Genomic DNA, 14,034 nt, shown 5'->3' with positions numbered 1-14,034 from the left:
AAACACTTTGGGTGCCTTTGGGTAGACAAGGTTTTGTTCTTGTATGTGTCTAAGTGTTCTTACCTTTAGCATTCTTCTAAAGCTCAATCCATTTTCATGAGAGAACCTTGATATTGACAAACTCCACTCTAAAAAGAGACCATCACTGTCTCAAAACCCTTTATTACCAAGCCAAATGAGTTTAAACTTTGCATAGAATTGATCCATGTTCTTGCTTAATGAATGTTAAAGGAAATGGTTGATTTGAATGCATGTGGATAACTAAGGCTCAAATCAATAAAGGTTGTGATATGCTTGTCTAAAATCTTTAATTCCAGCTCATTCAACTTGCATCATAGTATTAGTAACTTGGACATTGATTCTAGATGGTCTATTTGCAAGCTTTAGGAGCTGAGATCCCACTTTCAAACTTCACTCACCTTCTTATGTCTTGTTTATTTGCTTGAGGGAGAGCAAAGACTAAGTTTGGGGGTGTTGATGTTCATATATTTTACCTTGTTTTCCCTTAGTTTATTCACATCTTTTGCATCTTTTGCTATCCATTTTAACCATTATTGCATAGCTTTAGGACCAATCATGCATTAGAGTTTAGTTGCATTGCATTTGCATCTTTTCATGCATAAACAGGTGATTTTGGAGCTTAAGGAGCATGTAAGCAATGGAGAAGAGATGTGAAGCAATCATGAGGAGGAAACAAGGGAGTTAAGGCTGAAGAACCAAGGTCCAGAGTCCAACTCGACCGCACACTCGACCAGGCACTCGACCGTGTGCTGAGGAGGACTCGACCGAGTGGAGGATGCACGAGAGAAGCCAGCTCGACCGAGCACTGGTCGAGTTGACCGAGCCGTTGACTACTTTGATTTTTTGTATTTTTAGGGCTTCCACCTCCTCTCCTATATAAGGCCTTGTACCTGCAGCCACCAAAAGAGTCCAACTTTTTAGATATTCTCTAAACCTAGTTTTTACCCTTTTGGGAATTATTCTTTTTTGCACTTTATTTTTCTTAGATCTTGTACTTGAAAAAGACTAAATTCCTCAATATTGATGGTTTCATAACTTTCTTAATATTGAGAATTTGAGTTTGATCCTTTCATCAATATTGAAGATCTTTGTTTCATCTTTCTAATAATGCAAGTTTCAATATTTTCTGGGTTTTTGACTTTGTTCATCATGTATTGTTGTGAGTAGTTTGCTAAAGATCTTGAGGATGGGTTAGGATGGATTGATCTTGTGGTTTGTGTGATTTGGTCAAGCTTGATTGTTGTAGATCTCTTCTAGGCTAGATGTTCTTAATGCTGATCCTGAACTGAGAGGTTAGGATCTGATTTTAAGCTTCTTAGCATCACACCAATGTTTAAGAAGCATAGATAAGGCTACACCTAGAGCTTACCATTAGGCTTGCTAAGAGATTAGAGGTCTTGTTTGGTTTGAGATTTATTGCTTAATGCCTGCTTATGTAGATTATTTACTGTGTGAGAACAAGTCTAGAAATGCATAGGTTTGATTGTTTCTTGCCATGAGAGTGGAAGAAACTTGTCTTAGATTTATATGTCTAGAGGTTAGCTCAAGGTTTGCTTGAGATTTGTTGACCAAGTTAGATAACCACAATGATTAGTTCATCCCATGAATCCATCCTCAAGACCTTATTTGTTTATTGATTTTAAAGTCTTAATCATGTTGCTTGCTTGTTGTTTGATTCGTATTTGTATTGCTCTGTTTTTATTGTGTTGCTCTGTTTTCCGGATTTAACCAACTCGACCTCCCACTCGACCTACACTTGGTCGAGTGCTTGCTCGAGTTCATCCCCAGAACTCTTGTTTATGATTTGTGATTGTCCTGTTTCATTCCTGTTTTATTCCAGTTGCATTCATTTAGTTTTCAGTTCATTACCTGTCTTGCATTAGTTCACTAGTGGTAGTTTCTGTTTCATTTCTGGTATCATTACTGTTGCAATCATTCAGTTTCATTTGCATTTAGTTCTTAGTTCTTGTAGTCTACTTTCTGCATCTTTACATTTTCATCTTAGGATTGTTAGTGACAAACAATCTTTACATTTGGCTTGACTTAGATTCATATTCATATCTTAATTGTTCACAAACACTCATTTAGGATTTATACCTCTTATACTGCAACATCATAAGGGGAATTGAAACACCTATCCATCATTCCATTCATATCTCACCATTGCATACATTCATCATCATCATTCACACACCACCAAAGCCTTGTTTCAGTTGATATTCAGGTGGCGGCGAGTGGATGTCGACATACTTGAGTATTTGTTTAGTTGAGCTGAGGAAGCAGCTAGAGGATTTATGGAGCAAGGGATTCATACATTCTAGTGTATCACCATGGAGAGCACCGGTGTTATTTGTTAAGAAGGAGGATGGGGGTTACCGCTTGTGTATTGATTACCGGGGTTTGAACCGGGTCACTGTGAAGAACAAGTATCCTCTTCCTAGGATTGATGAGTTGTTGGATCAGTTGAGCGGTGCTACTTGGTTCTCTAAGGTAGATCTGGCGTCGGGTTATCATCAGATATCGATAGATGAGGCAGAAGTGAGGAAGACTGCTTTCAGGAAGAGGTATGGGCATTATGAGTTTGTGGTGATGCCTTTCGGGTTGACTAACGCGCCAGCAGCGTTTATGAGATTGATGAACAGCGTGTTTCAGGAGTTTCTCGATGTGTCTGTCATCATTTTCATCGACGATATCCTCGTTTAATCTAAGAGTCCTGAGGAGCATGCAGAGCATTTGAGAGCAGTTCTGGAGAAGCTGCGGGAGCATAAGTTGTATGCAAGTAGAGCACGCCCTATGACTAAGTTGACAGGGAAGGATGTTCCTTTTGTTTGGTCAGAAGAGTGTGAGGAAGGCTTTGCATGCCTGAAGGAGATGTTGACTACTGCGCCAGTGTTGGCTTTGCTTGAGCAGAGGGAACCCTATGTGGTTTATACAGATGCATCTAGAGTTGGTTTGGGGTGTGTTCTGATGCAGCATGGGAAGGTGATTGCCTACGCTTCGCGGAAGTTGCGGGTGCATGAAGGCAACTATCCTACTCATGACTTGGAGATAGGTGCTGTAGTTTTTGCCCTGAAGATTTGGAGATCTTATCTTTATGGTGCAAAGGTACAGATGTTTACAGATCATAAGAGTCTGAAGTATATATTCACTCAGCCTAAGTTGAATTTGAGGCAGAGGCGGTGGATGGAGCTTGTGGCAGATTATGATTTGGAGATAACCTATCACCCTGGTAAGGCGAACACGGTTGCAGATGCTCTGAGTCGGAAGAGGGTAGCTTCGGCTCAGGAGCAGGAGATGAAGTCTCTGGTAGGGGAGATCAGTGCTTTGAGCTTGTGTGCTGTTTCACAGGAACCGTTGGGTTTGAAAGTAGTTGATAGAGCAGATCTTCTGAGTAGGGTGCGGTTGGCTCAGGAGAAGGATTTGGGGCTGGTGAATGCCTCTATGGATGTGGATTCAGAGTATCAAGTCTCAGATAATGGTACTATGTTGGTGCACGGTCGGGTTTGTGTGCCCAAGGATGAAGAGTTGAGGTAGGAGATTCTGAGAGAGGCTCATGCGAGCAAGTTATCTATTCATCCAGGAGCGACTAAGATGTACCGTGATCTCAAGAGGTACTATCATTGGGTCGGGATGAAGAAGAATGTGGCTAGTTGGGTTTCGAGGTGCGATGTGTGTCAGCTAGTGAAGGCTGAGCATCAGGTTCCAGGCGGGTTACTGAAGAGTCTACCCATTCCTGAGTGGAAGTGGGATATGATCACTATGGATTTTGTGGTAGGATTGCCAGTGTCACGGACTTTTGATGCTATTTGGGTCATTGTGGACCGGTTGACTAAGTCAGCACATTTTCTGGCCATTAAGAAGACTGATGGAGCAGCGGTCTTGGCTAAGAAGTATGTGAGAGAGATAGTCAGATTGCATGGGGTGCCAGCGAGCATTGTGTCTGACAGATATTCTAAGTTCACTTCGGTGTTCTGGAATGCATTTCAGGCAGAGATGGCACTAAGGTGCATATGAGTACAACTTATCATCCCTAGATAGATGGACAGTCTGAGAGGACGATCCAGATGCTGGAGGATTTGCTGAGGATGTGTGTGTTTGATTGGGGTGGCCATTGGGCAGATCACCTGAACCTGGTAGAGTTTGCTTACAACAACAGTTATCAGGCGAGTATTAAGATGGCTCCTTATGAGGCTTTTTATGGGAGGCCATGTCGTACACCGTTATGCTGGACTCAGGTGGGGGATAGGAGCATGTTTGGTGCTAGTTTTGTTCAGGAGACCTCAAAGAAAATTCGGGGTTCTCAAGCTGAACATGAAGGAGGCTCAGGATAGGCAGAGAAGTTATGCTGATAGGAGGAGGAGAGATCTTGAGTTTCAGGTAGGAGACAGAGTGTACCTCAAGATGGCCATGTTGCGGAGTCCGAACAGGTCATTGTCAGAGACTAAGTTGAGTCCGAGGTATATGGGCCCATTCAGAGTGATTGAGCGGGTTGGACCAGTGGCATATAGACTGGAGTTACCCGAGGTTATGCGTGCATTCCATAAGGTTTTCCATGTGTCTATGTTGCGTAAGTGTCTCCGTGAGGGTGAGCAGGTGTTGGCTAAGATTCCTGAGGATCTTCAGCCTAACATGACATTGGAGGCGAGACCAGTGAGGGTTCTCGAGAGGAGGATCAAGGAACTTCAGAGGAAGAAGATACCTTTGATGAGAGTCCTGTGGGACTGTGATGGTTTTGAGGAGCAGACTTGGGAGCCTGAGGCAAGGATGAAAGCAAGGTTCAAGAAGTGGTATGAGAAACAAGCCGCGACTTGAGCTTGTTTAGCCTGGTTCCATCTGTAATCCGTGGCTGGAGCGGGAATGGACTATTCCAGCCCATCTCTCCTGTTACTCAGTCGCTTGGGGTGGTTGGTTGTGCGACTCAGTAACAAGATAAGGTGGTGTTCGGGGTACAAAGTTTCCGTGAGGCGGGTTTTGGAGGAAAGTTTCCTGAAATGGAAGTTTCCAAAAGTGGAAGTTTCCAAAAATGGAAAGTGCTAAATATAGAAAGTTTTACGGGAGTTAGAATTTGTCCATTTTAGCGGTGGAGAGCCTTGGAGGGGCTTGTGTGTGGCCTTAGTGGCGGACTTTCGAGTCAGTGTGCCCATGTGTGGCGGTCTTTTTAGACATTGTGTGGCCTTTGTGGCGGGCAGTTTAGCCGTGTGTGGCCTTTGTCGCGGGCTGTTTAGCCGTGTGTGGCCTTTGTGGCGGGCTGTTTAGCCATTGTGTGGCCTTTGTGGCGGGCTGTTTAGCCAATTGCGTGGCTGATATGTCTGTATTTTGCATCTCCTTAGCCTGTATTTGTCATGCCTTTAGCTAGGACAACTAGTTGTTTTGCATCATTTTAGAACCTCTTTCGTACATTTTGCATGTTTAGGAAGTTTCTGCATCATTCTTGCATACATTGCGCATTTCGGAGTTTTTCAGGTGTTTAGGAGACGTTGGAAGCGCACACAATCGAGCGCTCCTCACTTCTACAACCGAGCCATGCTCCTCACTTCCACATTCGAGCGCTCCTCACTTCTACAACCGAGCCATGCTCCTCACTTCCACATTCGAGCGCTCCTCACTTCTACAACCGAGCCATGCTCCTCACTTCTACAGTCGAGCCCTCCTCAGTTCTACAATCGGGCTACTCCTCGCTTCCACAATCGAGCCATCACTCGAGCCACCGGTCTAGGGATTCAGCTTTTGACGTCTTCATGAAAGTTGTAGAGAATTGAGTCATCTTTCCAATACCGTTTATTTCAAGCCAATCGGAGGTGTGGTTCAAGAGTTATCATCGTTTTAGTGGATACGTATACACCCAGCTCGAGCCACTTTCACAGACCATGCTCGAGCCATTTTCACTCACGCCACTGGAGCCACTCCTACTCATTCCACTCGACCTCACTCTAGGGAGAGACGACACACGACTCGACCGCACATGTCAGGAAGACGTTCCGTCTTATGCGCTTCAGGAGATTCCCAAACCGACGCTTCACCTTGTCGTTTTAAGTTTTAGGGATTTACATGTTTTTTTACTATAAATACATTTTGTTAAGTCTTGTTTTGGATATCTTAGTTTTTATCTCGTTTTATTCTTAAGGTTTACCTAGCCTCCAAAAAATGTTCTGAGACTTGTATTTCCGATATCTTTGAGATTATTGAGATTTTGCATTTGATTCCTTTTACAAAGTTGTTCACCTTATTTTTATCCACCTAATGATGCTTGATTCAATGATTTATGTGTTTGCATGCTTGATGATGAATTTCGGATCTGAGTAGTGTAGTAGTTCTTGAGGATGGGATAGATTAGGTGGAGGATCTTAGGATGTAGAGTGTTTAAGCTTTGATTGTATGACTCCCTTCTGGACTAGAATTAGAAATACTAGTTTCTCTCTGATCAATTGGAACTAGGTTTTAGACATCTCCGCACCCAAAAGGTGTTCGATGAAATGTCTGACCAACTAGTGCCAGAGACTTACGTTCCTAGCCTAAGAGATTAGTTGTCTAGGATGTTTGTTGACGTGAATGAACTTGTTTTTCATGCCATGCTTGATCATGTTTCTCTAGCGAGAGCTAGGTTTGGAAGTGGTTGAGTTTGAGTAGCTTTTGTCAAGAGATTGGATTAGCTAAGAAGTGATGCTCATTATTTAGGGATGGTTTGCTTGTGACATGTTAAACACGCTATAGACTAGGATACTCCACCGACATCAATTACTCCCATCCTTAGGACTTCTTTCTTTCTGATTTTTATTACATTCCCGGAACTGTTTCGTTTGTTCATGCTTAGAATCGTTCTCAGTTTCTCTCATTCTTGCTTGCTTCTTGTCATACATTTTCGTTTCTGTTTTTGTAATTCATTTCATTTTGTATTTTGACCATTCTAGGATTGTTAGAAAAACTCTCTCTTGAATTGGCTTAACTTGTGATTGCTTGATTGCATCTTGAGTGACTAGCATCATCCCATTTGGATTGACACCTTAAGTATTACAACGCATAAGGTTAATTGAACCTACTAGGAGAAACAAAAATCTTAGTATCAATTTGGCGCCGTTGCCATTTGGGAATCGTTTTGTTACATTTAGGATTTCAAGTTTTGCAAGATTAAGTTCTGTTACACAATCAATCTGAGTACTAACTTGTTTTGGTTGTCTGCTTGTTTGTTTTGCATCTCAGATACCTGTTGATTGCAACCTTGCATGCACACCAGATCAAGAGGGCATCAAAATCTCGTTCCTGTTATTGACGAAATCAATCGGTTGCAACGCCCACGACAGGCTCGTCAACCCACTGATCATCCCGCACAAGTCACTATTGAACAACAGCATGAACCACATCAGGGACCGCGAAACATTGGTGCTGGGGATGCCCCGAACACTCATACTCAGCGTGCTGGAATCGTCCCTCCCGCAGTGCCGAACAACAACTTTGAGATCAAAAGTGGTCTGATCACCATGATCCAAGGAAACAAGTTTCACGGGTTGCCTATGGAGGATCCACTCGACCACTTGGACGAGTTCGACCGTCTTTGTGGTCTCACCAAGATCAACGGCGTGAGTGAGGACGGTTACAAGTTGCGCCTCTTCCCATTCTCCCTGGGAGACAAGGCTCATCAATGGGAGAAAAACCTTCCCAAGGGATCAATCACTACCTGGGATGGCTGCAAGAAGGCATTCTTGGCCAAGTTTTTCTCCAACTCTAGAACAGCACGTCTCAGGAATGAGATTTCCAGCTTCACTCAGAAGAGCTCAGAATCATTCTGTGAAGCATGGGAGCGTTTCAAGGGTTACCACAGCCAGTGCCCACACCATGGTTTCAGCAACGAGTCATTACTGAGTACTCTCTACCGTGGTGTCCTTCCCAAAATACGTATGCTGCTTGACACCGCTTCTAACGGTAACTTCCTGAACAAGGACGTCGATGAAGGTTGGCAACTGGTGGAGAATCTCGCTCAGTCCGACGGCAACTACAACGAGGATTATGACCGCACATTTCGCGGCGACGCTGGATCTGAAGAGAAATACAAGAAGGACCTCAAAAATGTCAATGAGAAGCTTGACCGTATCTTGCTGAGCCAGCAGAGGAGCGTCCACTTCGTCTCTGAGGACGACCCTTTCCAAGTTCCAGATGGGGAGGGTGAGCAAAGTGAAGAGATCAGCTATGTTCAGAATCAGGGTGGCTACAACAAAGGTTACAACCCCTACAAGACGAATCCCAATTTGTCTTACCGAAGTACCAATGTTGCTAATCCACAAGATCAGGTGTACCCTCCTCAACAACAACAGCAAGGGCAACAAAAACCTTTTGTGCCTTACAATCCGGGATTCGCTCCAAAACAACAGTTCCAGCAGGGTTACCAAGCTCCCTCGGGACCACTGCCAGGATTCCGCCCTCAACCAGTTCAGCCTACACCAACCCCAGATCAAGAACTGAAGCAGATGATGCAACAAATTCTTCAGGGTCAAGCTAGCGGTTCCATGGATACTGCGAAGAAGTTCGCTGACCTAAGTCAGAGGATGGAATGTTCCTACAATGATCTGAACGTCAAATTCGAAACTCTGAATTCGAAGATAAGGTACATGGAGGGCTAATCGGCTTCTACTTCTGCACCAAAGCCTGGCCAATTCCCAGGTAAAGCTGTTCAGAACCCCAAGGAGTTTGCCAATGCCATTACGCTGAGAAGTGGGAAAACATTGCCTCCCAGGCAAGGAGTTCCAGACGTCACTGAGGACAGTGCGGAATTAGATGGGGAGGATTTTGGTCAGGATGACACTCAGATGGAGAACCCCGTCGAGGCAGTCAAAGATCCAATCGAGCCAGTGAAGCAATCCGAGCCTGAAGCTGTTAAGGAGCCTGCTGTTCCTGAAGACAGACCTGCGAGGTTCATCCCTCCACCGTACAAGCCTCCTCTACCATTTCCAGTGAGGTTCAAGAAGCAGCTTACTGAGAAGTACAAAGCCTTGTTCGAAAAGCAAGTCAAGGAGATTGAGTTGAGAATGCCATTGCTAGATGCATTCGCACTTGTTCCTCACTACCAGAAATTCCTCAAGGACTTGGTGATGGAGAGATCAAAAGAAGTTCAAGGCATGGTGGTACTAAGTCTTGAGTGCAGTGCAATCATCCAGAAGAAGGTTGTACCCAAGAAGCTCAAAGATCCTGGATCATTCACTCTTCCCTGCTCCATTGGACCCATGTCTTTTGAGAGGTGCTTATGTGATCTTGGCGCTTCAGTGAATTTGATGCCATTCTCTGTGGCTAAGAGGTTGGGTTTCACAAGGTTTAAGGGATGCGACATCTCCCTCATCCTTGCAGATAGATCAGTGAGACTTCCACATGGTATCTTAGAGGACTTACCTGTCAGGATCAGAGACGTGGAAGTACCAACTGACTTCGTGGTTCTGGAGATGGATGAAGAACCTAAAGATCCTCTGATTTTAGGAAGACCATTCCTAGCGACTGCTGGAGCCATCATTGATGTCAGAAATGGCAAGATTGATCTTAATCTGGGCGATGACTTCATCATGAAGTTTGATATCAAGGATACTTTGAAGAAGCCAACAATAGGAGGACAAGTCTTCTATATTGAAGAGATGGATAAGTTGGCTGATGAGCTGTTGGAGGAACTAGCTGAGGAGGATCATCTCAAAACTGCTCTAACCAAGGATGGAGAAGAAGGGTTCCTGCATGGGGAGACTACTTGTTACAAGAATATGCTAGATTCCCACAGAGAAACGGATGGATCAGAGGAATTCGAGCAGCTATCTGACGCAAAGGAGGTACGTGCAGTTGAGACAGAGAGTTCAGAACGTGATATCTCCCACTCGACCGCGATCATTCCAGACTCCCGTGCTGACGACTGGTCGGAACTGAAAGCTCCAAAGGTAGAACTCAAAACTCTCCCTTCCGGACTCAGGTACGTTTTTCTGGGAACCAATTCTACTTATCCTGTCATAGTGAATGCTAGGTTGAGTGATGATGAATTGGGGTTGCTAGTAACTGAGCTAAAGAAGTTTAGAAAGGCCATAGGTTATTCTTTAGATGATATCAAAGGAATCTCACCTAGTCTTTGCACACATAGGATCAATCTTGAAAATGAGTCTTATGCTAGTGTTGAACCCCAAAGAAGATTGAACCCTAATCTGAAAGAAGTAGTAAAGAAAGAAATCCTAAAACTGCTTGATGCTGGAGTTATCTATCCTATCTCTGATAGTACTTGGGTATCTCCAGTGCACTGTGTACCTAAGAAGGGAGGCATAACTGTGATAAAAAACGACAAAAATGAGTTAATCCCAACTAGAACCATCACAGGACATAGGATGTGTATAGATTATAGGAAGTTGAATGCTGTATCTAGGAAAGATCATTTTCCTTTGCCTTTCATTGATCAAATGTTGGAAAGACTAGCTAGTCATCCCTATTATTGTTTCCTTGATGGGTATAGTGGATTCTTCCAAATCCCTATTCACCCAAATGATCAGGAAAAGACAACCTTTACTTGTCCCTATGGCACTTTTGCCTACAGACGCATGCCATTTGGTTTGTGCAATGCTCCTGCCACCTTTCAGAGGTGCATGACTTCAATTTTCTCGGATTTAATTGAGGAGTCAGTGGAAGTGTTTATGGACGACTTCTCTGTATACGGTTCCACTTTCTCCTCCTGTTTGTTTAATTTGTGCAGGGTATTGACGCGATGTGAGGAGACGAACCTGGTGCTGAACTGGGAGAAGTGCCATTTCATGGTTGAAGAAGGGATTGTTCTGGGACACAAAATTTCTGAGAAAGGGATTGAGGTTGACAAAGCTAAGATAGAGGTCATGGTTTAGCTTCAACCGCCTAAGACAGTGAAGGACATCAGGAGTTTTCTGGGACATGCTGGGTTTTACAGGAGATTCATCAAGGACTTCTCAAAAATTGCAAGACCTTTGACAAGGTTGCTGTGCAAGGAGGTTGAGTTCGAATTTGATTCAGCATGTTTGGAAGCTTTCAGCAAGATCAAGGAGGCCTTGGTTTCGGCACCCATAGTTCAAGCTCCGAATTGGGATCATCCTTTTGAGATCATGTGTGATGCTTCAGACTTCGCAGTTGGAGCAGTTCTGGGACAGCGAATTGACAAGAAGCTTCATGTCATCTACTACGCCAGTCGCACCTTGGACGAGACCCAGGGAAGGTATGCTACCACGGAGAAGGAACTCCTAGCAGTTGTGTTTGCATTCGAAAAATTCAGGAGTTATCTTGTGGGTTCGAAAGTCATTGTGTATACCGATCATGCCGCTCTGAGACACATCTACTCGAAGAAGGATACCAAACCGAGACTGTTGAGATGGATTCTGCTTCTCCAAGAGTTTGACATGGAGATAGTAGACAAGAAAGGAATAGAAAATGGAGTTGCAGACCACTTGTCAAGGATGAGGATTGAAGATGCTGTTCCAATTGATGACTCAATGCCTGAGGAACAACTTCTCGTCGCCCAGGTTTGTGAGCGGATGCATGACACAGGGGTTGAGAACCTAAAAATCAGATGCATGGCGATCACTTCTGAGACTGCACCCTGGTATGCAGATGTTGTGAATTACAAGGTATGTGGAGAAGTTCCTGATGACATGGATCCATACAGGAAGAAAAAACTTTTTAGAGAGGTCAACCACTACTTCTGGGATGAACCCTATCTGTACAAGAGAGGTTCTGACGGTCTGTTCAGGAGGTGCATAGCAGAAGGGGAAGTGCAGGGAGTGCTTGAGCATTGTCATGGTTCCGTCTATGGAGGTCATTTCGCCACATTCAAGACAGCTCAGAAGGTTCTCCAAGCAGGTCTCTGGTGGCCAACCTTGTTCAAAGACGCTCACAACTTCATCACCAAGTGTGACGCTTGTCAGAGGATGGGCAACATCACAAGAAGGAATGAGATGCCCCAGAATCCGATCCTGGAAGTAGAAATATTTGATGTTTGGGGTATAGACTTCATGGGACCTTTCAACCCTCCATCTAATGGTAACGTCTACATTCTGGTAGCAGTTGATTACGTTTCCAAATGGGTTGAAGCCATTGCCAGTCCTACCAATGATCACAAGGTAGTTCTGAAGCTGTTCAAAAGTATAATCTTTCCAAGGTACGGGATACCCAGAGCAGTGATCAGCGATGGTGGTACTCATTTTGTCAACAAAGTGTTTGAGAGTATGCTGCGAAAATACGGGGTCAAGCACAAGGTGTCTACTGCATACCACCCTCAGACCAGCGGACAGGTAGAAGTCTCGAATAAGCAGATTAAAGGTATCTTGTCAAGGATTGTTGGGTTTTCAAAGAAAGATTGGTCTGTGAAGCTGGACGAGACTCTCTGGGCGTACAGAACAGCATTCAAGACGCCAATAGGCAGAACACCATTTCAGCTGGTTTATGGTAAAGCATGTCATCTCCCTGTAGAAGTCGAGTACAAGGCGCTTTGGGCTATTAAGTTGTTGAACTTGGACATTGACACAGCTCAAGCTAAGAGAACTCTAGACATCCATGAGCTGGAAGAAATACGACTTGATGCTTATGAGAGCTCTAAGATTTACAAGGAAAGGACAAAGAATTTTCATGACAAGAAGATTATTGTCAAGGATCTCAAGGCTGGGGATCAAATTTTGCTTTTCAACTCCAAACTTAAGTTATTTCCTGGAAAGCTTAAGTCTAGGTGGTCTGGACCGTTTGACATCAAGGAAGTTCTGCCATTCGGAGCCATCACTCTTCTGAACAAGGATGGTACTGAATTCACTGTAAATGGTCAGAGAGTCAAGAAATATTTAGCTGATCAGGTCCGACCAGAGGGGTTTTCTGTGCTCCTCCATGAACCCCAAAAAGCATAAAAAGCTGAAAAGTCAAGCTAGGGACTTTAAACAAGCTCACTTGGGAGGAAGTCCCAAAGGTATCACTGTAAATATTTTTAGGATCCTTGTGTTTTTAATTTTTGTTTTTGGTTTTCCGTGTTCAGGAATCTACAGAAGGGAGTATGTGCAACAAGGATAGAGGATACAGAGAAAAGCAGAGTGAAAAAGGAGAGGGAGTTAAAAAAAAAAAAAAAAAAAAAAAAAAAAAAAAAAAACGAAAAAACGAAAAAACAAAGAAAAGAACCACTTGCTCCTCTCCCTTTTTCTTCCCACGTGAAAGCAGAGTGAATTATCAAACCCTCATTATTCCACTCTCCCTCATTCTTGGTATTCCACCCACGTGCCTATCACCTCACCCACTATCTCTCTTGTTCCCTCTCATGAAACACACAAACTTTGTGTCATCTCAAACTCTCTCTTGTCACCTCATCCCACCAATGCTCCCCCAAACTTAGTCCACCGAACAAAAAAAAATTCCCCCACAACTCACTTCACTCTCTCTTTCTCTTTGTTTAATTTTCATACATCTTTCTCTTTGTTTAATTTTCATACATCATTCACCGCTGCTACACCACTCGACCACACCACCAACGCAAGTCTCTCCACGCCACGCCAACATAGACGATCTCGACTTCCTTCAACACCGGCGCGGAGCTGCAACTCGAACGACACCGTCTTCAACTTGTGATTCTCACCCACTCGATCCGCCCCGCTCGATAGCACCAACCGAGCCGTCGTCTTCACCTGCTCTGGCGAAGCTGCACATCACAATCGAGCCGTGTCTGAGAAGCCTCAATCGAGCTGTGTCCGGGGAGCGTCAATCGAGTCGTTGTCGTGACCACTCGACGCGTCCGCTGTTGAACTCGTCAATCGAGCCGTGTTCAAGAATCACGAATCGTACCGTCCTCATACCATCAATCGAGCCACGGTCGAACGTCTTCAATCGAGCCACGCTCGATTCTCTCCTCCACGCACGATTCGAGCAGTCCCTCAAGCTCTCAATCGAGCCACGACCCGCGCACGAATCGATCGGTTATCTCTCTCTTAGCACTCTTCAGTTTCAACTCGGTAATTAGTTTTGTTATTGGCTCACTAATCTATTAACGCTTAATTTTGAGTTTACATGTTT

The 14,034-nt window shown here is 44.2% G+C and overlaps 1 non-coding gene and 1 pseudogene across 1 annotated transcript; one reads left to right on the top strand and one right to left on the bottom strand.

The window, feature by feature from the left end:
• LOC147948366 (uncharacterized) overlaps positions 1-14,034 on the top strand; it is a 33,568-nt pseudogene that overhangs the window by 9,670 nt on the left and 9,864 nt on the right.
• LOC147948367 (small nucleolar RNA R71) lies at positions 7,752-7,858 on the bottom strand. The gene has a single exon (XR_015585927.1). It is a non-coding gene; the product is annotated as a small nucleolar RNA R71 (small nucleolar RNA).

Source organism: Camelina sativa, chromosome 2, assembly GCF_030686135.1.
Source record: "Camelina sativa cultivar CO46 ecotype springtype chromosome 2, ASM3068613v1".
Taxonomy (NCBI): Eukaryota; Viridiplantae; Streptophyta; class Magnoliopsida; order Brassicales; family Brassicaceae; genus Camelina; species Camelina sativa.
The sequence above is the reverse complement of the archived record's forward strand: the minus strand, read 5'-3'. Positions and strand labels throughout refer to the sequence as shown.